Here is a 24,573-nt window from a genome sequence, read left to right on the forward strand (position 1 = left end):
GCATTGTTCTGTATTTGGGGGTCATTCCCTGTCTGTACAGATCTCTGTTCTTTCACGTTCTTTTTAGGAAGACAATTGGCTTTGCTAACAATAGTCCTTGCATATTCCTGCTCTACTCTGGTCACCCCAAGGTTTACTGTGACTTCTTGTGCATTATAACCTTCATTCCACCAAGTAGCCTCCAGGGCTATTGTGAAGTTGAATTGGCTTCAAACCTAGAAAGTATCCCTAACCACTATTCTGACTCACTTCCTTTTGGCCACAGTGAGATACTTATTTTAGTCAATATGCTTTGTTCAAGAAGGGATAGTGAAATGGCAAAGTGTGTGGAAATGCTTTCTGGAAACCCTGACAAAATGAGTTCCATGGTAGAAGGAGAGAACCAACCCCAGAAAGACGTCCTCTGATCTCTACGGGTACACTGTGTGTGTGTGTGTGTGTGTGTGTGTGTCTGTGTCTGTGTCTGTGTCTGTGTGTGTGCATGTATACATGGGACAGTGTATGTGTGTATTTAGGGGACAGTGTATGTGTGTGTATACACATGGGACAGTGTGTGTGTATTCAGGGGACAGTGTATATGCATGCATACACATAAGACAGTGTGTGTGTATTCAGGGGACAGTGTATGTGTGTGTATACACATGGGACAGTGTGTGTGTATTCAGGGGACAGTGTATGTGTGTGTATACACATGGGACAGTGTGTGTATATTTAGGGGACAGTGTGTGTGCATGTGTACACATGAGACAGTGTGAGTGCATAGATGGGAAAATGTATGTATGTTTGTACATGGAACAGTGCGTGTGCGTGATCATGCGCACGCCTGTGTGCGCAAATCTGGAGCTTGAAACCAGGTGCTCACACTTCCTGGTTAAGTGCCGTGCCATGGATCTACAATTCCAGTCCTAGGTTCATTTTAACTGTGCAAATACTTACCCACGGCTTCAGCCATCACGAGTGAAGCCTCCTCATGCGGTAGATGGAAACTAACTCATAAACCCATAGCTGGACAGTATAGAGACTAAGAAGGACAGTATAGAGACTAAGAAACTTTACAATACTCAGTCCTAAATGAAATGTCTTCATTAAACCCCTCCCCTCAGGGCTCAAGCAGCTATGCGGAAGAGGAGGTGGAAAGATTGTGAGAGCCAGAGGGGATGGATGACTCCAAGGAAGCAGCCTTCCAGACACACCGAAATGACGCAAATACGAACTCACAGAACTCCTGGCAACATGCATGGGCCCTGAATGTTCCAACCAGGAGCTGAGAGGGAGATGTGGAAACAAGCTCCCTACTCGAACCAAGAAACTATCTCCAGTTCACAAACATTTACATAGGAAAAATTAGTTTTTTTTCAAACGGAGTCTTGCTGTGTGTATAGTAGAGGCAGGTCCTGTGCCCATCAGTAGAGAACCTCAAGGATATTTTTATAGATTGCTTTGTTTGGACATTTTAAATAATCTTACACACACACACACACACACACACACACACACATTATGTTTTTCAATTTTGTCTTTTTGTAGGTTTTGATTTGTATGTCTGTACCTCTGTGTATATGTGTGTGTTTATGTGTGTGTGTGTGTGTAACTGTGTGTGTATGTTACTTGTGCTTTCCCTTTTATTTTTACCCGTTTATTACTTATTTATTTATTTAATTTGCCTGTTTGATTTTTATCACCAGAGAAAGAAGGCTTGTGTTAGATGGAGAGGGAGATAAGAAGTACCTAGGAGGAGATGGGATGGGGAACCCATGATCAGAATTTATGTAGGAAGCTGTACTTTCAATTAATAATAACAAACGGAATCCTTAATGCTTATACCACGAACCCCACAAAAGTCACCCGACTTCTTCCAACCAGAAGGAAAAGCTACAATGTCCGTGTTCTCTGCTCAAGGGAGAGGCATTCTCTAAGTTTTCCAAGTGTACTTTGTAATCTATATTTTATCCTCCAAGCCTCAAGGGAGCTGTACACCTTTGAATGTGGTGGTGGGTTAACTCATCTTGTGATAAATCTCCCAACTGGCAAGTCCTCAGGGAACTGAATTCTGTCTCCCATGGGTACGTCTCAGGGTGTCAATATTAAGAAGTGATATGTGCTTCTTTCTCGTATTTGTAGCCTATTCTGAAGGAATTTGTGTCCACAACTCTCCCTGATGTGGAATCTTCCAAGAGGCCCAATTCTACTGCAAGTCTAGGGAGGGGCTACTGACTTGCAGAAATGACTATCAATTTCCTTCCATGTGGTGATTCTAAGATTCTCCTTAGCATAATTATGAGAACAACTGTGGCCCACCACAGCCACTAGCTTTAGAAAGAAGTTAAAGACAGAAATGCATCGGATACAGTTTCTTTTCAGGTCTAATACCATAGCGTCTCCTCCTGGCCCTCTATGTATCACCTTGTCCGAGTGACCAGGGCTAGTAATTTATGGCTCCCATTAAGAGGGTTGGCTAGATGTGCAGACATGTCAATAATTATTTCTGCTGGAGCTCAAACAACAGAGGAAGTCTCTGTCGAATGCCTTGTTTTAACAGAAGACAGAACTGCCTGACCTGGGTTTTATGACAGATGTCAAATACATCGACATGTGTTGTGAAGCAGATCACCTTATTGGCAAAGAAATGAAAGCCCACCAAGAAGACAAATGGGAAGCTTCCCTCAGGGGCTTTCTCATGTCTGTGCAGGTTTGACAGTGACCCTGAAGAAGGACCAATGCGCAGATCAGAACGGACACCCTGGAGACAGTCCTCTATCAAGGGACCTGAATACTAATAATGTCTTCATGTCCCAGAGGGCTGGTGAGAGAGTGAAAGGGAGGAGTGTGTGAGCTGACTTGAAGAAGAAACTATAGTGATCAGGAGAAACCAGTACCCCCCACTACAGAGGGTACAAATTTATGTGTACATCCTGGGGGTCCCTGAGACTTGCTCGGGGATTGTTTTCTCCAGCCTTCCTTTTGTTATTCAGCTCTACACATATTTCTTGAGAGCCTACCATGCATCGTGTACCCACCAGGCACTGGGCATGTGCATGTGTACTTAGCGTCAATGATGGTGCTCCAACCTGCATTCTATTTCTTGGGTCTGCAAATTATGGGTCATTGGAAAGCACTTGAGGTTTTAGGGTCTGCTTTCTGCTCCTCGTTTTTCTTAACTTAAAAAAAAACAAGGCTCAGGACTCACGCTTACGCAGTTGCAAGGGTCGGACACGATGGCATTTCTCTGATTGGTGCATAGTAGGCATGAGAAGGGAGAGACAGGAAGCCATCCACACTCAGTGTGCCACTCCCTCAGCACTTCCCAAGGCTCCTTTGTGCTGATGCCCTCAACAGTGGAAAGCAAGCTGTCTCAAGCAATGTTAAGTACATTATTCCAATACTGAGTCAGATATGTGAGAATGGCTATCTATATAACTTTATGATAGAGTGGAAAAATTGCTCTAGCCTGACAGTATTGTAGTCAGAGTAAAATCAGAGAGTAACCATCACTTCGCATGCTAGTCTGAACTAGGCCACTGTACTGTCAGGCTAATAAAAGTATAGCACATGCAGTTATAACACACAGTACATATTAACTATGCTTATATATCATAGGATGTATATGATATATATGTGTGTGTGTGATATGTATATGCATGTATATGTAAGATGGAGTCTCCCTATGTATCCTGTTGCACTGATAAGTTGTTTTGTTTGTTTGATTGTTGGTTGGTTGGTTGGTTTTCATTGACTTGACACAAACTAAAGCCTTTTGGGAAGAGGAAACCTCAGTGGGCAAAATGTCTCCATCAGTTGGCCTTTCAAGAAGCCTTTGGGGAAATTCTAATGATTAGTAGTGGAAGGAACATCCCAATGTGGGCTGGGTCATCCTGGTCACATGCACCTGGGAGGAATGAAAAACACAGCAGACTTGGAGCTTGGAGAGCAGGTCAGATGGTTCTCCATAGCCTCAGTTTCAGTTCCTGCCATGCGTTCCTGCCTTGAGTTCCCTTCATGAGGGACTGTAAGTTGAAATCAATCTCTTTTTCTCAAAGTACCTTTTGGCTACAGTGCTTATCAGCTGACTAGAAAGTGAACTAGGACACCCAGGTTGGCCTCAAACTTGCAGTCTCCCTCCTGCAGTGATGGGACTATAGACGTGTACCACAAAACTTGCTTTATAGTACATATTCTATTATTTTAGAGTATATTCCTTGTACTTACTCATTTTTAATCGAAAATCATTTTTCATATAATATATTCTGACCACAGTTCCCTTGCCCTTATTTCCTCTTAGGCCCCCTCCTATCTGGTAGAAAATAATTGAGTATAGATGATGCTGTCATCGGTACTGGCACCCTTTAGGATCTATTTGTCACCCCCTTGACTGTATCTCACATGCTGTCCTATGCCTTAAGTGACCTGCACTGTGTTGGGTGTCTGAGTATACACCAGCCACAAAGCCACGTGACAGTGTAGTTTGACATCATCTGTCCACTGTCAAGTGACATCCAGTTCTTACGAGTCTATTGCAATCAAGGAGGCAGAAGTGGGGATGGTGGAGAAAGGAACTTCTGTGTTTAGAGAGAGGCCACCCACAAGTTAAGTGGGTAGACACATGACAAAAGAGGAAACAATGACTACCCACTGTCTGCCTAAGGATGCTAAGATCCAGCTCATTCATATGACCTTTCACCAAAACAATCTTCCGCTCCACCCTGACCTCTCTGTATTCCTCAGTGGGAGGGAAGAAACAAGAGATTATGACAAATGAGCTTTTTTGTGGGAAGGTGTCATTAGCACCAGTTTTCTGTACCCAGTGGGATAGGACATGATGATGCTCAGTGATCCCGTCAACCAGGTACCTGGCCAGCACTGAGGCCCTAGTTGACAGTTTGCACTGTTTGTTCTGTGGTACAGTGTTTGGCCTGATCCACATGCTCAGTAGAATGCTACTCTGTAATCAATGATGGCATTATATTTTTGAAGAGATTGCTTAAGTCCCTGGAAAAGGCATAAGGGACCCATTATAGATGAAATATAAGAAAGTCAATATAACTGGACTTTTTATTTTTTTAAAAAACATTCCTACTTGTGAGATAGATGATCATAGAAGGGAACAGAACAGTTTCTTTCTGGGTGGGCCAGACATGAACCATTGAGTTCTTTGTTTCTATTTCTCTTCCTTTCCTCCCTCCCTTTCTTTCTGCCTACTTATTTCTTTTGCCTGGTGTGTGTGTGTGTGTGTGTGTGTGTGTGTGTGTGTGTGTGTGTGTATGTGTAGATCAGAGGAGAACCATGAGTGTTTTTCCTCTCCTTACACCTTCTTTGAGGCAGGGTCTTTCTGTTACTGCAGCAACATAAGCCTACCCAATTGACCCATGACCTTTGAGAGATCTCTGTCTCCCATCTCACTAAAGGAGTGTTGAGATTACAGACCTAACCTAACACATTCTGTCTTTAGATAGGTTTTTCAGGATGCCAACTTGGATTCTCACACTTAGTTCCCAAGCGCCTTTCCACTGAGCCATCTCCCCAATCTCTCAAGGCTTAATACTTATTGAGGATCTATAAAATTGAGGGAGATGAAGCAGAAACCGAAGAAGTAAGTCAATGGAAAGGTAGAGTAGAGGAGGAGGATATGGTCAACTAGCACTAAAGTATATTTGAAAAGTCTGTGTGGAAACTTACTACTGTAGAAGCTTCCTCTGCTTAATTAAAACAAAACAGAAACAATGTTAGATGTTAACAATAAAACCTTCTGTAAATGGGAGAGCTGAGCAATCTGTTGCTTTGGGTCTTCTTTGTGGAATTATGAAGCCAAGTTTGTATAGGGGAGATTCTGGCTCTGTGTGCAGCATGACCCATGAAGAGGAATGATGGGGGTAGAAGCTGATTCCACGGGTTTCATTCTTGTATCCAACTGTCAGATGCTTTCTGCAGGGAACAGGATTGCAAAGCTCTTTGACTTTTGTGTGGGAAGGAAAGGGGACAAGAAGGAAGTTGGGACTCAAAAGAAGCACTGCAATTGCTTCCCTAGGATCCCGAAGAAGGTGGTGGCTCCCTGGAGACCTTTCTCTCTCAGGCTGGATGGAAGTACACTAAAAGGAAAGATTTTCTGTTTGCATTTAGGAAATGTAGGCTCTTGTCCCTCAGCATGCAGAGGAGAATGCAGCTCTGTAGTCCCTGGTGCAGTGTGCGAATTCCTATTCTCTCTCTTTCATTTTGACTCCATTATGCCCCCTTGTTCTTTTATTTCCCCCTTGAATTTGCATTAAATTCATTATCTGCTCCCAAGGGAAAGAGGTTCTCCAGGGTTTAATTGAGATGTAAGACACCAACAATAAAAAGTGGGGGAGGGGGAGGAGCTCTCTACTGCATGTGGGACTACACCATCTCTCAAGTGTTTAAGTATTAAATGTCTTCTTTTTCTTCTTCTTCTTCTTCTTCTTCTTCTTCTTCTTCTTCTTCTTCTTCTTCTTCTTCTTCTTCTTCTTCTTCTTCTTCTTCTCTTCCTCCTCCTCCTCCTCTTCCTCCTCCTCCTCCTCTTCCTCCTCCTCCTCTTCCTCCTCTTTTCCTCCTCCTCCTTCTTTTTGAGAACACATACCCTTCTCTTCCAGGAAGGTCTAGTCTCGAAGACCTTTCTTAACTTGATCCTTGGAAATGCTGTTTTAATTTTTTCCATAATCATCATACAAATTGATCATGGTCATCTCTGGGAAGAAAAGAAGTGAACCAGTGGCTTCATTAACTGGAGTGCAAAGGGACTAATGTTCATCAGAGTTGGTGCCCTTACCCCATGGTGGCCCAGACCTCTTTGTGTGTGACTTGATCCAGTCCCCTGTGGGAAATGGGCATTGTTTCCTGCCCAGCCTGTTTAAATTGTCTCCTATATTTGCTCCCTTACAGAATAATAGAAGAATTTGAAAGGTCCCAACCTTAGCAGTGGAACTCTCTGATATATGGCTCTTTTCCAACCATTCCTTCATGACATCAAGGCTTCAAGTTGCTAAGCTTTGGTCACTAACTGGGGTCAGTCAGTGTTAAAATGTATGGCTCAAATGTGTAATTGTAAGTACTGTTTTGCTGAGCTAGAAGGGCTCCTTTGAAGCCCACATTTTAATTTTAATTTAGCACGCAGAGTGGCAAAGATAAATAGATTTATCCAAAATACATTTGGTAACAGATTTTTTGAGTCAGTTATTAATTTTATTTGAGTGGTTCCTTTTTTATTTTTTATAAACTGTGAAACTCGAGAGGAAGCAGAATCCCAAGCAATGCCTTTTATTGATGGCCTGCTATGTGCCAAGAAAGGTGTTAAATGTTTTCCAATGCTGCCTCATTTATCCTGATCTTACAGACAAGCAAAAGGAGGTGTGAAGAGGTGAGGTTTCTCACCCAGCTGGAAAGTGGCAAAGTTGTTCACAGATCTGCCTCCGCTAAAAATTGCTCTATGCAACTCTTTGAAAACTAACTTCTTGGGAGCTACATACAGCTTCCCAAATGAACCTTGTTTTGCTAGCCTGGAACCAGGAAGTTACTATTCCTTTTGGGGATGTGACAGGTTCCTGAAGAAGGACTGGCCCTTGATGGTACCCAGTATCGAACCTAGTCCATATGTGTGTCTTCAGCTTGTGTCTATGGTGTTCAGTAGCGGGTGCTTGGGAAAGCAATTAGGATCACATAAAGCGATACAGGTAGATATCCCATGATTTTTATGCCTGCAGCTTTATAAGAGGAAGACAGTCTCCTCCAGGTACACTCTATGCCCTTCTCTCTGCGATACTTGATGTTTTGGGTCTCTGTGTACAATAAGGCTGTCATCACCTGATAAAGTCCCCAGACTTTGTGTATACAGACCTGTAAGATGAATTAAACTTACTTTCCTTATAAAGGACTTCATTATTATGAAAGCAGGACTCATTCAACCTCTCTTTGGAAATCTCTCTGCTACAGTGATGGAAGGGGTTTCATATTTTTAAAGTTACATATTTCTAACTCTCTAGAAAATGTATATGAATTTACTCTGACACCTACAATCTATATTGTATAAAAATTGAATGTAGTGCACACATTGCCTATTAACATATGTGGGATCCCTGATGCATGCTGGGTAGTGTGCTGTGCCTCAGGGCACACACAGTCCTGTAGGTAAGAAGAACTCTGGAACAAAATTCTGTGAGATCCAACAACCCACAGCAGGGCAAACACAAAGGAATCACTCAAGGGGAGCTTTAGATGGGCAGGAGTCACTGAAACCAAGGCTTAAACCTTTTCAAAGGAGCTGTTATCACTGAAAAGTCAGGAAGTCACACTCTTTGGAAGAAAATAATCTGATTTGACCAGAGAGTGTTATTACTTGGGAAAAAGTAACAACCATGATATGACTGATTCAAGAAGATGTGCTCAGTGGAGAAGGAAGTTTTAAGACCAAGTAAGACGTGAGAAACAGAAGCTTTAGTGCATATGTTGTTCCCTATGGGTCTTCTCACAGCCTTTAATGCGGCCCAGGGCAGCATGAATTTCCAAGGGTTCTGATCCCGTGATGAATGCTTCTTTAGGGTTGAGGCACATGGCAGCAGGCTTTAGAACTTCGGATGCGTACTGTTTCAGAGAGATAATTATGAGCCTTGAAGGAAGAATAGAACTGTTGAGAGATGAAGCCTGAGGTAATCTATAACTAGGCATTTCCAGTATTCTAGGCAAAGGAGGGTAAGGGTCACAATTCAGGCAGTGGAAGAGGAAAGCAGGATGGGTGGGGAGGATTATGAGCTATGGTGGTACCCCATGATGTAAGGGAGCTCGAGAGAAGGAAAGGATTTAAAGGGGACCCTGGGATTTTAGATGAGGAGCTTAGGCAGTGAAATGTTGGGAATGTGAGGAATTTAATTAAGCTTGAAGCATGTTATAATTTAGTTATGTGAGTTTCACACATACATATGTCTATTCTATGTTGAGTGTGTCTTTTCTTACTCCAGTCCGTCAGCTCTGTTCCTTTAGGCAGTTTCTCTTCTATTTCCTCTGATGCTAGATACTTAGGTCGTTCCATATTTTACATAGTACAGTGATGTGTAAGCTGTAAGACGAACCATCAGAGATTGTTAACAAGCAGCCGACAACTAAAAATACCTGTAGCCACACATACATGATCTTAATTTTATTTCAATCTGATATGTCAAGTGGGTCCTCATTATCTTGCCATATCAGAGGTATCATCTCAATTAATATCAAATGTTGCTTGACCACAAGTGCATAAAACTGTAGATTATAGAGAGCTGTGTTTAAATGAGAGTAGGATACAAGACAGTTATTGGCCACGTACACTGAGAAAATGTGCCTAGCACAGCCACCAAACATTAGCAACCACTGAAAAAAGCAACTAAGAGAACAAAAAGAAAAACAACTCTCGCTCAACCTGCTAGTTATACAGTTTAATTCTTTTCAATTAAAAATAGAGTGTGTGTGTGTGTATGTGGGTGTATATATGTGTGTATGTGTGTATATATGTGTGTGTATATGTATGTGTGTGTGTGTGTGTGTGTGTGTGTGTATGTGGGTGTATATATGTGTGTATGTGTGTATATATGTGTGTGTATATGTATATGTGTGTGTGTGTATGTGTGTGTGTGTGTGTGTGTGTGTGTGTGTATGTGGGTGTATATATGTGTGTATGTGTGTATATATGTGTGTGTGTGTGTGTGTGTGTGTGTGTGTGTGTGGGTGTATATATGTGTGTATGTGTGTGTGTGTGTGTGTGTGTGTGTGTGGGTGTATATATGTGTGTATGTGTGTGTGTGTGTGTGTGTGTGTGTGTGTGTGTGGGTGTATATATGTGTGTATGTGTGTGTGTGTGTGTGTGTGTATGTGGGTGTATATATGTGTGTATGTGTGTATATATGTGTGTGTATATGTATATGTGTGTGTGTGTGTGTGTGTGTGTGTGTGTGTGTGGGTGTATATATGTGTGTATGTGTGTGTGTGTGTGTGTGTGTATGTGGGTGTATATATGTGTGTATGTGTGTATATATGTGTGTGTATATGTATATGTGTGTGTGTGTGTGTGTGTGTGTGTGTGTGTGTGTATATATGTGTGTGTGTGTATATGTATATGTGTGTGTGTGTGTGTGTGTGTGTGTGTACTTGCCACAGGGTGCATCCGGAGGCCAGAAGACAACTTGTGGGGATCTGCTCTTCCATGATATAGGACCCAGAGAAGGCAGGAAGCCTCTTTACCTGCCGAGCCATCCTGCACACCCTCTTTTAGGGTTTTTGATGTAGCATTTTTCTATGTACCACACAGTAGCCTGGAGCTCTATCTACTGTGCAACCCAGGCAGACCTCAAACTCATCATCCTCCTACACTGCCCTAGTGCTAGGTTGACAGTTGTGCTTCACCATACCTGACTCAATTTGCTTGTCTTAAGCTCCCTGAAGACCTTCCACATGGACAGAGTAGCTACAGATGCTGGCCTTTTCTTTGCTGTGTGATCCAAGACAAGTGACAGAACTTTGGAGTGCTCCTCTTTCCCACTTCTAAAACTAACTTGAGCAGCTACTTTGGGCAATATTAGTATCTTCAACATTAAAGTGTTGAAAGGATAAAAGTTACCATATTTTGAATTTGTGAAATAGATTTCTTTAGGAAATAATGTATGCATTGTAATCCGTTAATAAATTTTATTATTCGTTTATTTGGTTTCCAGTTAATGGCACATAAAATCTATCTATTTGAATTGCAAAAATCAAGCTGGTTTGAATTAAGGAGGTGTGAAAAACTCTTGGGTAGAGAAAATACGTAACACTTCCATCAATTAAAAGTAGGTAAAATGTGTTAAAAATAATGAAAAGTCATTGTTGAATTGAACTGATTTTCTTCATGAGCTTATTTTTTATAAAGCTCTGTGAAACAGATTTGAAACAGTGCCCATTACGGAATCTGTGTTAATTGTTATTATCCCCATAAAGTTCAGATGATTAAGAAAAGTTTGCAATTATGCCAACCAAAAATGCACAGTACCTGCCTTTCATTCCACCCCTCCACCCCACAGATTTATTTTTGGTACTGAAGACCAATCTCTACCTTGGCAAACAGAATGTGTGCTAAATTGAAAATTTCCTCCCAGTGCCCTGGAGACTTCAGACAGCAGATTTTTAAAATTGCAGGGTATTTTCACATATCGGACACAGTGTTCTTTGTTCCTCTTGCTTTTATCACCAGTGAAGACTGTTTCTGTACTTACCCTCATGCCCGTCACAATCTTAAATATCACTGTGCTAGAAGGCACTGCAATCTTAATTAAAAGAGCAGTCTAATTATTTACCCTGGTTGGTTCACACAAACCTCTACAGTATAAAAGAGTGGACTCCCTGAAGGGGCTTCATGATATTTCAGAATGGAGTGGGAAAGTTTGGTACTGACTTGAGCTCGGCTAACATGTAATGAAGTCTGACCTACAATTCACCTTTAGGTCACCCGATCAAATAGAACTTATCTGGGCAATGTCTGAAGGTATGCACTGATATTGACTGAGTGCTGGTGGGTGGCACACTGAGAACACTTTGCAGTTACTTCCCAGAACCTCAGAGAACCTTCCATGTGTTTCTGAGGGACAGAGGGAAAGCAGAGGGTGGCTGGACAGGTCATTCCCTTTTTCACAGTCATCAAGAGAAGCCCATGAGGCAAGTTTGAGGACAGCTCAGATGACTGGAGGTGTTTTGTGACGTTCTCTTCCTGCACCTGGCCTGAGTTCTAACTGCCGTTTGCAGGGTGTGCCTGGGGCCGAGTCATCTGCCTCTGGAAGTGAGGCAGAGATATTCTCAGGCCAAATTCAGGGATCACTTGTGCCCTTAAAACCTTTGTCCTTGGGTTTCTCTAGCATAATGGCATAAAGGTGCCTTACTGAAGGACACCCAAAGTGTCCTGGGGTTCTCTGAAAGTATAGTTGTGAAAAGCAGGTCCTAAAAACATTGACTTAAAGACATAAGATGAACCCAACTCCACCTTAAAACATATGTTGGTGCCAAAGGTCTACTCAGTTTGCATCATGGCCTTAGTGAGCCTGAGAAAGAAGCAAATAGTGCCCAAGCAACCCTCCTACAGCATAGCAAAAGAGCTTGGGGAGTGGGGAACAACCATAGGTATAAAATAATAAAAGATATTCAATGGAGAAAGCTATTAGAACTGTACATTTACTGAGAGGTATTGTGAGGTTTAAGAAGAGAACGGTAGACAGGGAAGAGAGCTTGGAATGTGCTGCTTATTCCTTTGACACGAGGAGATGTGACAACATATTTTTACTTACATAGATGATTCCACAGCAAGATGGCAATTCATTCAGGTAACAAGGCAAGAAAAGAGATTTGATATGACCTTCCAGGTCTAATTCCATCTGCTGTCTTGGCTGAGGAAAGCCAGGACCCCAGAGTGGAAATTGACTAACTCTGTTTCATAATCCCACAGGCACTGGGAGTCAGGAAGGTCAACTGAGATGCAAAACGAGTGGAGAAGGCATAGAGGGAGCTTCCCTTGGGTGGTCTAACCAGGACGAAGACCTCATTAGGCACTCCCTGATACAGGTAACAGCTCATGGATCTGACTCACAGACATAGGAATGGTAGTGCAGGGCATAAAGTCAAAGAGAAAGGCTTTATTTTGTAATGTGTTAATGTTCATAATATCAGAGAATTAGATGGGCTGTTCATAGAAGCAACTAGAAAGCACCCTTAAATACATCCTCTTGTCTCAGTAGGGAATTAGTCATCTATCTGCTTCCTCACGGCAATATTTATGACTCTTCTTACTATTCAACCTTTGCTGGAATTACAAAGCCAGACACACTCCAGACCCTACCAAGATTATAGTTAAATGAAGTATCCTGGGAGTGACACTTGTGCTGCTAAATACCTGGGGACGTGACCAAAGGGGCACAGGCTCTTGAGTATTTATTTGTTTATTTATCTAATTTATTTATTTAATATTAAGAGGACAATGTCTCCCTGGAAGAACCCGCCAGGTGGGCACAATGGATTTTGTTTGTGTCTGGTCATGCATCCACAGCTCATACGATGCAAGTTAAATCCAATGCATACTACGTTTCCCCCTTGCATTGAAATTGACAGAAGGCTCCATGAAATCCTGAAAAATTATTTCCTTAACCTAACACTTCCCAAATAGGGTCAAGGTCTAGCTCCTTTGTGCATGTAACAGGCTGGTCATCTTGTTGAACAGTTTGGGAAACACCCTTTGCACTAAGTCCAGAGCCTCCACCACACTGGTCTCTTTTACCAGAACCCAGCTTTTGAACTCCACCTATCATCATTACTTATGCCAGCCCTCACTTTCGGACACATCCTAGTTACTTTTCCTATCATTCCAACTTTTTACCCAACTCTGATGCCACCTCCTTCTCGAAGCCATGCCAACCACCTCAGATCAGACTCATGTTGCTATTCTCCGGCCTTTGAAGACAAACTTTGGCTAAGTCACTCAGTGTTTATTTAGTTATCACCCAATAATTACTCTGTACTATTTTGCTCTCTTCGCCATTTGTGCTTATAGCATTACTCTTTCCACTTTTAGGGTGATTGTATTAGCTTCTAAATCTTCTGAAGGGACTTTCATGTCAAAAGGCAGAGTATATTCATTTCTTTTCTTACTGTTGTGATCAAATAGCTGGCCTGAAACAACTTACCATAGGTAGGCTTCATCAGGCTTAACGGTTACAGCTTCCAGATTTTTTCTGGCAAATGTTAGGTTAAGCAAATAACTCTTCAGGACTTCCTGAAGCCCTTAGTGGAATTCGACCAGAGGAAGGGGTGTCATTAATCATGGTAGAAGAACATGGTGACAAGGGTGCTTGGTGTTGGTCACATTGTATCCTCAGTGAGGGAGTGAGGTTAGGCAATAAAATCTCAAAGCTTTCCTTCAGTGACTCATGTATTTCTATGAGGTTCCATGTCTGAAAGGCCTGCAAGCTTCTACACCAGGGCCACCAGCCAGGATCAAGTGTTCCAGCTTCCTGGGGATATTTCACATCCAAACCACAGCACAGAATTGTGAAAGGACTCAGGAGAAGGCGCCATCCATCAAGTGCTTTTGGTTTTCAAAGAGACTGCCCTTGTCTTTAAAAAGGTGGGAAGTATGTTAGATGATCCACCCGTCCAGACTGTAATCATAAAACCAGCCGACAAACAAAGAATTAGTCCAAAGCAACATGACTTCCCTGTTCAGAGCGACTGTTGGGTTATATGGGAAGAGGTGCCTGGTTCCTGCGGTGGCTGGTGTGTGCACCTGGTGTTCATAGCCTGGATGTCTCAAGCATGCGGTCATTGCTCAAGAGTCTGGGAAGACTCAGCTGTCTAGTGGGTCAGCTAAGTCTTCAACCCACATGGTTGCCTATGGTTAACAAAAGAGTCTAGAAAAAGAAACTTTGATTCTTCTTATATTATATATATATAATATACATTTCAATTAAGAAAAATGAGTGTTAATTCACTAAACATTTATTGAATGCCTATTATCTGCTGCAAAGTTACTAACAGCTGTACAACAGTAAAAGAAAGACAGGTATTGTGGTGGAGACAGGAAACAGGGAAACAAATTAGCAGATAATAGCAGCAGTATTTACTAAAGAGTTAAATGCTAGTGGACAGTTAAAGCTGGGCATGGGAAAGAAAGGGCAGGAGGGTCAGGGAAGGCTCCCCTTCTTAGGATGACATTTCAGCAGGAGGGTAAAGGTAATGTGGGAGCTATACGGGCTAAGAGTCACCTCATAGGCAAGAGAGGAAAGTGGTTTGAAGCAAGCTAAAGAAATATACCAAGTGTTTTATTTGTAAGGGAATCAGGAGGCTATAGTGAATTCTAAGAGGACTACATTAGTGTTTGCAAAGGATCATTCTGGGTATGGGGGACGGAGAATGTGTTGAAGATCCCAAGAGAGGGGGGTGTTGGTAGAAGGACATGGCTTAGGTCATAGGAAATGTAAGATGCTAGTAGCTTGGATCAGAACAGGATTTCTTAGCACTTCGATATTTGGTGCTGGATAATTCTTAGTGTCAGGGATTTCTCATAGGATCCAAATCAGAGGTTCTCAATCTGTGAGTCATGTCCCTTTTGGGGGAGGTGTCAAATGATCCTTTCACAGGGGTCATATATCAGATATCCTGCTAATCAGATATTTACATTAGGATTCATAATAATAGTAAAATTACAATTATGACGCAGCAATGAATATATGGTTGGGGTCATCACAGCATGTGGAAACTGTATTAAAGGGTCACAGTATTAGGAAGGTTGAGAACCTCTTCTCTAAGTATTTATCAGCATCCTCAGTGTCTACCAACTAGATACCAAGATCTCTCCTCCAGTGCCTGCTTGAGTTTTGAGAACTCTAGAACGATCATTGAACTGCTGCATTATTGGTAGAGGACACATCTGAACACTAAGGAAGGAGAATTGGTGAGAAGTTCTGTAATCAGTCTGCCTAGGAAGAAGGAAGAGGCCAGATGAGAGGCTGGGTTTCCAACAGGACTACCTTTGGGAGGTGCTGGGGGAAGGATAGGCTTGTTGGGAAAGATGCCTGGTTAGCTTATGCTCCTGGGGGCAGCTCATGAGTTCCCTGAAGTATAGATTGGAACAAGAATTGGATCTCCAATTCAGGAGTACAGGAAAGGAGAGCTGCTTTGAGAGACACTTGATGGCCTATGCATGGCCACTGGGGCCATTCTGGAGAAGGGTGGTGGGATTGGTTAAGAAGAGAGAGAAGAGAGCTGATGATACATCCATAACAAATCGAAAGAGCTAAAGCCTCAAGGAGGAGCCCCACCTCTAGAAGGCCCCAAGACTCACCAAAGGACCTAGTGATGAAGACGTGTAGCTTTGGAATCTGTGGCACTAGATTCCCTCACTTACACTTCCACTACTGTATACAAATAGTTTAGCCTTTCTACTTGTGTGTGTGTGTGTGTGTGTGTGTGTGTGTGTGTGTGTGTGTGCAGAGCACCATTATGGGGTGTGTGCCCTATGTGTGTGAATCTGTTGGAGAGTCAGAGGACAACTCTTAAGTGTCATCGGGTGTTACTCACCATGTATCTTTATTCATTTATTTACTTATGTGTCTATTTTTTTAGGCAGGGTCTCTCTCATGTTCTGGAACTGGTCTCACTGGTCTTATTGTTAAGTGAACAAGGTTGGCTAGCCAGTGGGCCTCAAGGTTCTGCTTGTCCTCCCTCATCCCCTACTCCCCCATCCCAGATCTGGAACTAAACTCATGGATACCATAGCCAGCATTTTTTACGTAGGTTCTAAAGACTAAACTCAGTTCCTCATCTTTACAAAGCAAGCATTTCATTGGCTAGGTTGTCTCCTCAGCTCTACTTTCTAAATAAACACTTCGAATTGTTGGAGAGATTACATGAATGCTGTGCTCAAAGTCTTAAGCACAGTACCATGGACTTTAGTAGGTACTGGGTAAAATGGTAACTGCAGGAAGAGATGTGGAGAGACACATCACTATGGGGGCTAATAGAGCTGGAGACGGTCGTTAAGACAGCATTTAACTTGGAGCCCTTGGCGGTGTGAGGAGAGGGAACCACAGCTCAGCTAGCAAGCATGAATAGGATCTGCTGTAACTCTACACAGCCCAAAGCTCGCCATGCCCCTGGGTAATGTAATGAAAGGTGTTTTCCTCCTTCTCTTCCAGGACAGGTGCTCAAGTGATACAATTTAGGGTCTCAAATTCCACAGCTTAATTGTTTGCTCTACGCACAAGTTAGCCCTGCTCAGAACACCTGTGGACAAAGTTCTTTTGATGCACCAAAGCCTGTCTTTTATTAAGCTCTTTGCGAGCAGTCAAAATAAGACCAAATGTCCATACGACGCCCCCCCTCCAACCCCATATCCACATGGGCAAGAAATAAGCCCTCACGGGGGCTGCACAGTTAGTACTTAAAAGAGCCATCAGATCTGTGGGCTTTGGAAAAATAAGGTTATGCAGTTAATGTAACCAGAGTTAGATATGAAATCTTTTATATGTATAGAAACTTGCCTAACACACACACATACATAAAATACCCTGTTAGTTCTACTTGAGGTTTATTCATGTTGAATCGATAAAAAATGATTTAGACCGGATGGCTTCCAACAGCTGGTTGTGCTTTCAGTCTTCCATAAAGAAGTTAAAATTAATTTTAATATGTTGATGGTGCTTATTGATGATAATATTCATAATAAATATCCATCGGAAAAATCCTCTGGCATATGTATGTGACAGAAAGGTCAGGAGTGCTAATGACGATCGCCACACAAAATGCAATTCAGTCAATTACTTTAATTAAATCTAAAACTACTTTATGTCTTCTCATTTATACAGTAAACTGATAGAGAGAGGGAAAGGGCAGCATCTTTATCTGGCTCCTTTTAGAGTCCAAAGTTGGGGGGTGGGCTCTCAGACAGTGCTGTAAGATTTTAGCTTTTGTGTTCATTTTGGAATATTTAAAGTAATTATGGGTCTTACAAGTAACATTCTTGCTATAATAAGAGGAAGAAAGGGTGGCGATTTCCTCTTGAATGCATTTTACAGAAAGGGAGCTTTGCCTCTGCAGACTCTAATCTTGTATTTAACACATTGGGTGATAAAGGCTACAGCCAACATTCCAGAGAAATGGTAGAAATGTCTATATTTCTTTCATTACAGAGTTGGGGATCAGAAGAGAAAGAACATAGTTATTTGAATTCTTTACAATCTCATAGGCCCAATAGTTTAAAATTCACTTGGCATTTTCACACAATGCTCTTTCATTAATGGAGGTATCCTACAGAACTTCGTATTTCTTATTATGTTGTTAAATTTGGAAACTGGAAAACTAGACTTTTTTTTTTCTTAGTGCATCAGACCTGGGGAAATGTCTCAATGGTGAATCCTTACCACGTACATAAAAGCGGGGAAGGTGTGGCAGCCATCTGTAATCTCAGCCCCTGGGAGACAGAGGCAGGGGATTACCCCAAAACAGGCTGGCTTGCTAGACCAGCTGGAATCAGTGAGCTCTGGGTTCCGTGAGAGACCCTGTGTCAATTAATAACGTGGAAAGCAATCAATTTAGCAACTCTATTTCAACTGTAGGCCTACAAACACACACACACACACACACACACACACACACGCACACGCACACGCACACACACACGCACACACACCCATAATGCTCCACCACCACTTGATTTTGAACAGTTACTTAGGGCTTACAACTTATCACTACAATCATATAAAACAAAGACTTCTTTGGACCCTCATAAGGATTTTATTCTAGTCCAAAGGAACTGATCGATAAAAACACAAAGCAAGGGGCTGGGGATTTAGCTCAGTGGTAGAGCGCTTGCCTAGGAAGCGCAAGGCCCTGGGTTCGGTCCCCAGCTCCGAAAAAAAAAGAACCAAAAAAAAAAAAAAAACCACAAAGCAAACTGAATGTTATCAGATAGTAAAGACTTTGGGGGGCAGCAAGACAATGAATGAAAACTTGCTGTGTTTCCCAAACTGTCCTGGACTTAGATAGAAAGCACTACATCTTACAAATGCCCAGTCCTAGATGAAATTGTACCTGTGTGAACCATTGCCCTCTAAGTACATCTTTAACTGGATTAAATAGATGTCCAAAATGCTGCAGAACCCGAAACCTTTGGAGCACCATCATGGCACTGCCAACAGAAGCTTCTATTCTGACCTCATGTAGTGGTGTAGAGGCACAATTCATTTGCACCAAAAGTATTATGCAAAATTGCCTTTAATTTGTGTGGATAAGGTATATCTGAAACATAAATGAATTCCTTGTTTACAACTGAGTCCCTCCTGAAGTTATCCCGTTGTAAATATGCCAATATTATAAACTGGAAATAAACCATAAATCTGAAATATTACTGATTCCAGGCATGTGGTCAGGTGGTACTCAATGTGCAATGGGAAAGAGAATGATTAGTTGACCGGCATGCCTCTTGAGGAAGGTCATATTTGAGGTGAGAGCACACAGAGTCTTTGCCTTCACACAACCACAGAAATAGAAAGGCAAGCAGCGTCTTCTTCCAATGTCTTCCTCCAAAGGGGTCCATGCTTTAACAAAAAACATATGAGATGCTTTCTACCAGACAGAAAATGTAATTTTTTATCTCATTTCATAACTCTAAGTGGTGAGCATTATTATTTCCATTTTGCACATCAGACATGTGTCTGCCTGAGTTCAAAGCCTACACTGCCCGAAGGAGTTAGTGTAAACAACTTTTGGAAGGAGGAATCGCTCAATCATAGTCAAACTACTCAAAGACAAAGGAAAAGAAGGAATGTTGGAAGCAGCAAGGGGACCACACATTCCTCAGTAGGATTAACAGATGCCTTCCTACCAGAAGCACAGAGACCACAAGGGCAACTCTTCCCACAGTGGACAGAAAGATAGAAGGATGATGTATAAAGAATTCCAACCCATGCAAGAATTATCCTCAAAATTAGACAAGAAATAAAGTCAAAGCCAATGAAGAAGGAGAAGGAAGGAGGGGAAAAAAGAACCATCATGGCAATAGACTTTCTCTGAAAAAAATAGTAAAGTGAGTCCTTCATTAAAGAGATAAAAGTAACAATAAGAAGTAACTTAATAATGGGTAAATGCATCTACACAGCTAGGTATGATAACAAGGATGAGTGACTCTTCATAAAACTTTTTATAATCCAACATCATAAGCAAGAATTATTCAACAAGCATATGTGTATAAATATATGGGTTCTGATTATAATTGCACAAAGACGGTGGAGAAGATGGAGCCACGCTTAGTAATGTTGTTCTGTATGATTACAATCAAGTTGGTATTAGCATAAACTATGTCATTGTAAGCTATCATTTGCAATACTCAGGGTCACCACTAGGAAAATAACTGAAATTAATGATGGAATTATTAAAATATCATACTACAAAGTAACTTTCACAAAAGGAGTAGAAATTAGGGAAAAAATGAAATAATATAAAATACATAGAAGACACATAGCAGAAATGACAGAAGGAAACATGAACTTATGATCAGGCAGATGCAGAGATCATCACATGCATTAAAAAGATAGTTCAGTCTTTCTGCTCCTCCCTATTTCAGAGATAGCCACATCTTCTCAGGCAGTGCCAGCCTCATCCTTTAGACACAATGGTAAAGATTAGAGTGAACAGCTTTGCCTGTATTGGGCTCCTGGTTACCAGGGCTGCTTGCTCATCTGGCAATGTAGACCTTGTTGCCATCAATGACCCCCTTCACTGACCTCAGCTACATGCTCTACATGTTCCAATATGACTCTACTCATGGCAATTTCAACAGCACAGGTAAGGCTGAGAAAGAAAAGCTTATCATTCGAGCTGGAGAGATGGCTCAGTGGTTAAGAACACAGTCTGTTCTTCTAGAGGTCCCGAGTTCAATTCCCAGCAACCACATGTTGGCTCACAACCATCTGTAATGAGATCTGATGCCCTCTTCTGGTGTGTCTGAAGACAGTTACAGTGTACTCACATGCATAAGATAGATAGATATCTAGATAGATAGATAGATAGATAGATAGATAGATAGATAGATAGATAGATAGAAGACAAGCTTACCATCAATGGGATGACCATCATCATCCTCCAGGAGCAAGATCCCAATAATAGCAATAAGGATAATACTGGTGCTGAGTATATTATGGAGTCTACTGGCATCTTTACCACTATAGAGAAAGCTGTGGCCCACTTGAAGGGTGGGGCCAACAAGGTCATCATTTGCCCCTTTTGCCTATGCCCCAATGTTTGTGACGGGAATGAACCTTGTGAAGTATGACAACTCACTCAAGATTGTCAGCAATGCTTTCTGCATCCTCAACTGCTTACCCCCCCCCCCCCGGCCATGATCATTCATGACAGCTTTGGCTTTGTGGAAGGATTCATGACCACAGTCTATGCTATCACTTTACCCAGAAGACTGTGGCTGTTCCCTATGGAAAGTTATAGTGCTATGGCCATGGGGCTGCTTAGAACACCATCCCTGAATCCACTGGTGCTATCAAGGCTGTGGGCAAAGTCATGCCAGAGCTGAACAGGAAGCTCACTGGCACAGCCTTGCATGTTTCCACCCCCAATATGTCTGCTCTGGATCTGACATGCTGCTTGGAGAAAGCTGCCAAGTATTATAACATCAAGAAGATGGCAAAGCAGGCATCAGTGGACCCAAAAAGGCATCCTGGACTACACTGAGAATAAGTTTATCTCCTGTAACTTTAATAGTGACACTCATTCCTCCATCTTTGGGGCTGGCATTGCTCTCAATGATGACTTTGTAAAGCTCATTTCCAGGTATTACAATGAATACAGCTATAGTGAAAGGGTGGTAGATCTCATGGCCTACATGGCCTCCTAGGAGTAAGAAGCCCAGCACTACCCATTGCAGCAAGGACATGAGGGAAAGAGAGAGGCCCTCAACTGGTGAGGGGTCTGGGCCCAACTAAGCCCCAGATACTCAATATCCTCTTCACAGCCTCCATCTTGATCTTCCAGGATTACAGGAGGGGCCTAGGAAGCCCTAATCTCTTGAATGCCATTAATAAAGTTCACCCACAAAAACAAAAAAAGTTAGCTCAAAAAAAGGGAGTGGGGTGGGGGCTGTGATTGGTATGTAAAGTAAATTCAAAAAGTTAAAATGTGGAAACTTTGAAAATAAACTAAAGAAAATCCAGAGAGAGAAAGAGAGAGAGAAAGAGAGAGAGAGAGAGAGAGAGGGAGGGAGGGAGGGAGGGAGGGAGAGAGAGAGAGAGAGAGAGAGAGAGAGAGAGAGAGAGAGAGAGAGAGATGCAAGGCTGGCAATCTAGCTTCATGGAAGAACACTTGTCTAGCAAGTATAAGGTCCTGGATTCAGTCCCCAGTTTCAGGAAATAAAAATAAATGCTTTACCTCTGTCTTTTCTAAAACAGACCAATTTTACGTTTGAGGAAACAGTAGATCAAAATTAGAAACACAGAAAAATTTACCAGGCAAATAGTAACCGAAAGCCAGTAAGAGTAACTCTATCAATTCAGAGAATATAGATATCAAGACAAACATCGTTACTGAAGAAGAGGATAGAAGCTTGAAAAAAGATCATCCAGGAAGACATAGTAATTATAAACATACATGTATCAAGGTTGGAAAGGAAAATAATATCTCCATTTTAATATGATACTACCTCATTCATAGAAAATCTTGAGGAATCAATTCAAATTTTCTTTGGAGATAATAGATGAGTTATCAAGGTTGCAGAATACAAGATCAATATATGAAGATTATTTTTACTTTGACACATTAACAATAAGCCATTGGGAAATACGATTAAGAAGACAATTCAATGTACTGACATGAAAATAGCAAAACACTTTGGAACAAGAAAGCATGCACCATTCAGAAACTGAACACTACTAAACTCATTCAACCAAGCTTGAAGCTCTAAATAGCTGCAAAGACATCCTGTGCCCATGAACTGGAAGAGTCGACATCATCTGCAGAGTCAACGCAAATCTTTTCAAACTCCTCCTTTTTCTTACAGTAACAGGCTGATCCTAAACATGTGATGGTGATCTAAGGGATTCCGTGTAGGTGGACGGAAACAATCCTGAAAACGAGCAAAATTCTAAAACGAACTAGAGCAGGCAAGAAGGGATGGCTTCAGCAGAAAGGAGAATATTTGGATCAGTGGACTTGAACTGAGCATCCAGAAATAGTTCTTTTTCCAGTTAATTGGTTTTTGCATAACGTGTGACAAAACAAGTTGATGCAAAACCACCACCACAGCCACCACCACCACCACAACAACCACCACCACCAGTACCACCACCACCACCAGCACCAACACCAACAACAACAACAACAATCATAGCAACAACAACAAAACCCCTCCAAAAAATCCCCAAACCAACCAACCAACCAACCAACCAACCAGCCAACCAAAAAAAACCTTTAAAAAAACACCCAACCTAACCCAACCAACCAACCAACAACAACAGCAGCAGCAGCAGCAAAAAAAAAAAAAAAAAAAAAAAATCAAAAACCCAACCCAATCTTCTCAAAATGTGATACTGGGCAACTGAGTATCAATTTACAAAAGAATAACATTAGACCACGTGTCCCATGTCATAATCAAAAATAACCCCAAGATGGGTCATGGAATTAAATGAATGAGCTAAGATAGAATTAAACAAGAGTTTTCTAAATATGATACCAAAGGCAATGGGAAAACATACTGTGATCTGACTTTATCAAAGTTAATAGGAAAGTTTTATGTTTCAAACCACCATCAAGAAAATGAAAAGAAAAATCACAGGACAGCAAAGCCTTTTGAAGTCACATATATGATGAAGAACTTGGAGGCAGAGTATAAAAAGTCTGTCTAAATTGAACAACAAAAGATAAATATTTTATGAAAAATGGACCAATCTCGAGAACCCATATAAACAGTCAGGCATGCTGGCAGGCATGCAGAGTTTGGGGTGCTTTGACCGGCAGAGCTCTGGAGCTCAATGGGAGGTCAATCTAGCCTAAGTGAGAAGTTTTCCACCCACAAGAAACCCTGCATCAACACAACAAATAAAACAAAACAAAGCAAAACAAAGCAAAAACCCAAACAACAACAGCAAAGAAAAAGACAAAAACCAAGGTGGACAGTGCCTGGCCAACATATGGCAAGGACCTGAGGTCGACATATGGTCTCTGCACTTACACATATGTGCACCCCCTACACTCCCACACCTTGGGTTTTGTGTACTAGGGTTTGAGCGGATCCTTTTCTCTAAAGAAAGTGTACAAGTTACCAATAAGTACATAAAAAGATGTCCAGTGTCAATAGTTCTTAAGAAGATTCAAGTAAAACCCCCAATGACATTCCACTGTCTATATCCACTAAAATGGTGAAGGAAGGAGATAATAATAAGACTTAATGCGGAGAGAACGTGACAGCCCCCATGCACTGAGGATGGGAGTAGGAAACACTGCAGCCCATTTGGGAGCCAGCGTGTCCGTTTCTCAAAATGTAAACCACAGAGTTTTCATAGGATGTGGCGATTTCACACTTAGGCATGTACCCAGGAGAACTGAAGACCTATGTAAACAGTAAGAGTGCCAAGGATCTTGTTACCCACATTACTCAAGGTGCCAAAAGTGGAAGGGACTCTAACACTGACCAACTGGCGATCGCATAAAACATGAGACATCCATGCGCTGCAACATACTGGGTCATAAAGACAAGCGAGGCACTTATATGATATATGGATAAACCTTGAAAACATTATCCACTCAGCAAGAGAAGCTAGACACTGAAGACGACACAGTATACATCTCTATGTATATGAAATGGGACAAACGGGAAAATCCCACAGATAGAAAGTAGGTTACTAGTTGCTGTGAATCGGAGGAGAAGAAAATACAGTGACTACTAGTTGACATACATTCTAGGATTAGAGGCATAGCACCCTGTTCTAAGTAGTTAATTTCTCCAAGATGTGATAATTGGCCCAGTTCAAAATTGCCCACTAATACACCATTTCCTCCTCTTTTTTAAATGTCGTGAAAACTTTG

The 24,573-nt window shown here is 41.8% G+C and overlaps 1 protein-coding gene across 5 annotated transcripts in view; it reads left to right on the plus strand.

The window, feature by feature from the left end:
• The window catches only part of Srsf7-ps1 (serine and arginine rich splicing factor 7, pseudogene 1), a 170,784-nt gene that overhangs the window by 76,698 nt on the left and 69,513 nt on the right, over positions 1-24,573 (plus strand). For 2 of the 5 annotated variants that reach the window (XR_015647091.1, XR_015647090.1), the window contains one exon: positions 12,443-12,558. The gene's annotated coding sequence lies outside the window, so the exon portion shown is untranslated. Of the gene's footprint in view, positions 1-1,103; positions 2,030-12,442; positions 12,559-13,931; positions 14,455-24,573 lie in introns of those variants that run through there. The other 3 variants (XR_015647093.1, XR_015647096.1, XR_015647098.1) reach the window with 3 other exon arrangements.

This window comes from Rattus norvegicus, chromosome 1 (assembly GCF_021556685.1).
Source record: "Rattus norvegicus strain SHRSP/BbbUtx chromosome 1, alternate assembly SHRSP_T2T, whole genome shotgun sequence".
In the NCBI taxonomy this organism is placed as follows: domain Eukaryota; kingdom Metazoa; phylum Chordata; class Mammalia; order Rodentia; family Muridae; genus Rattus; species Rattus norvegicus.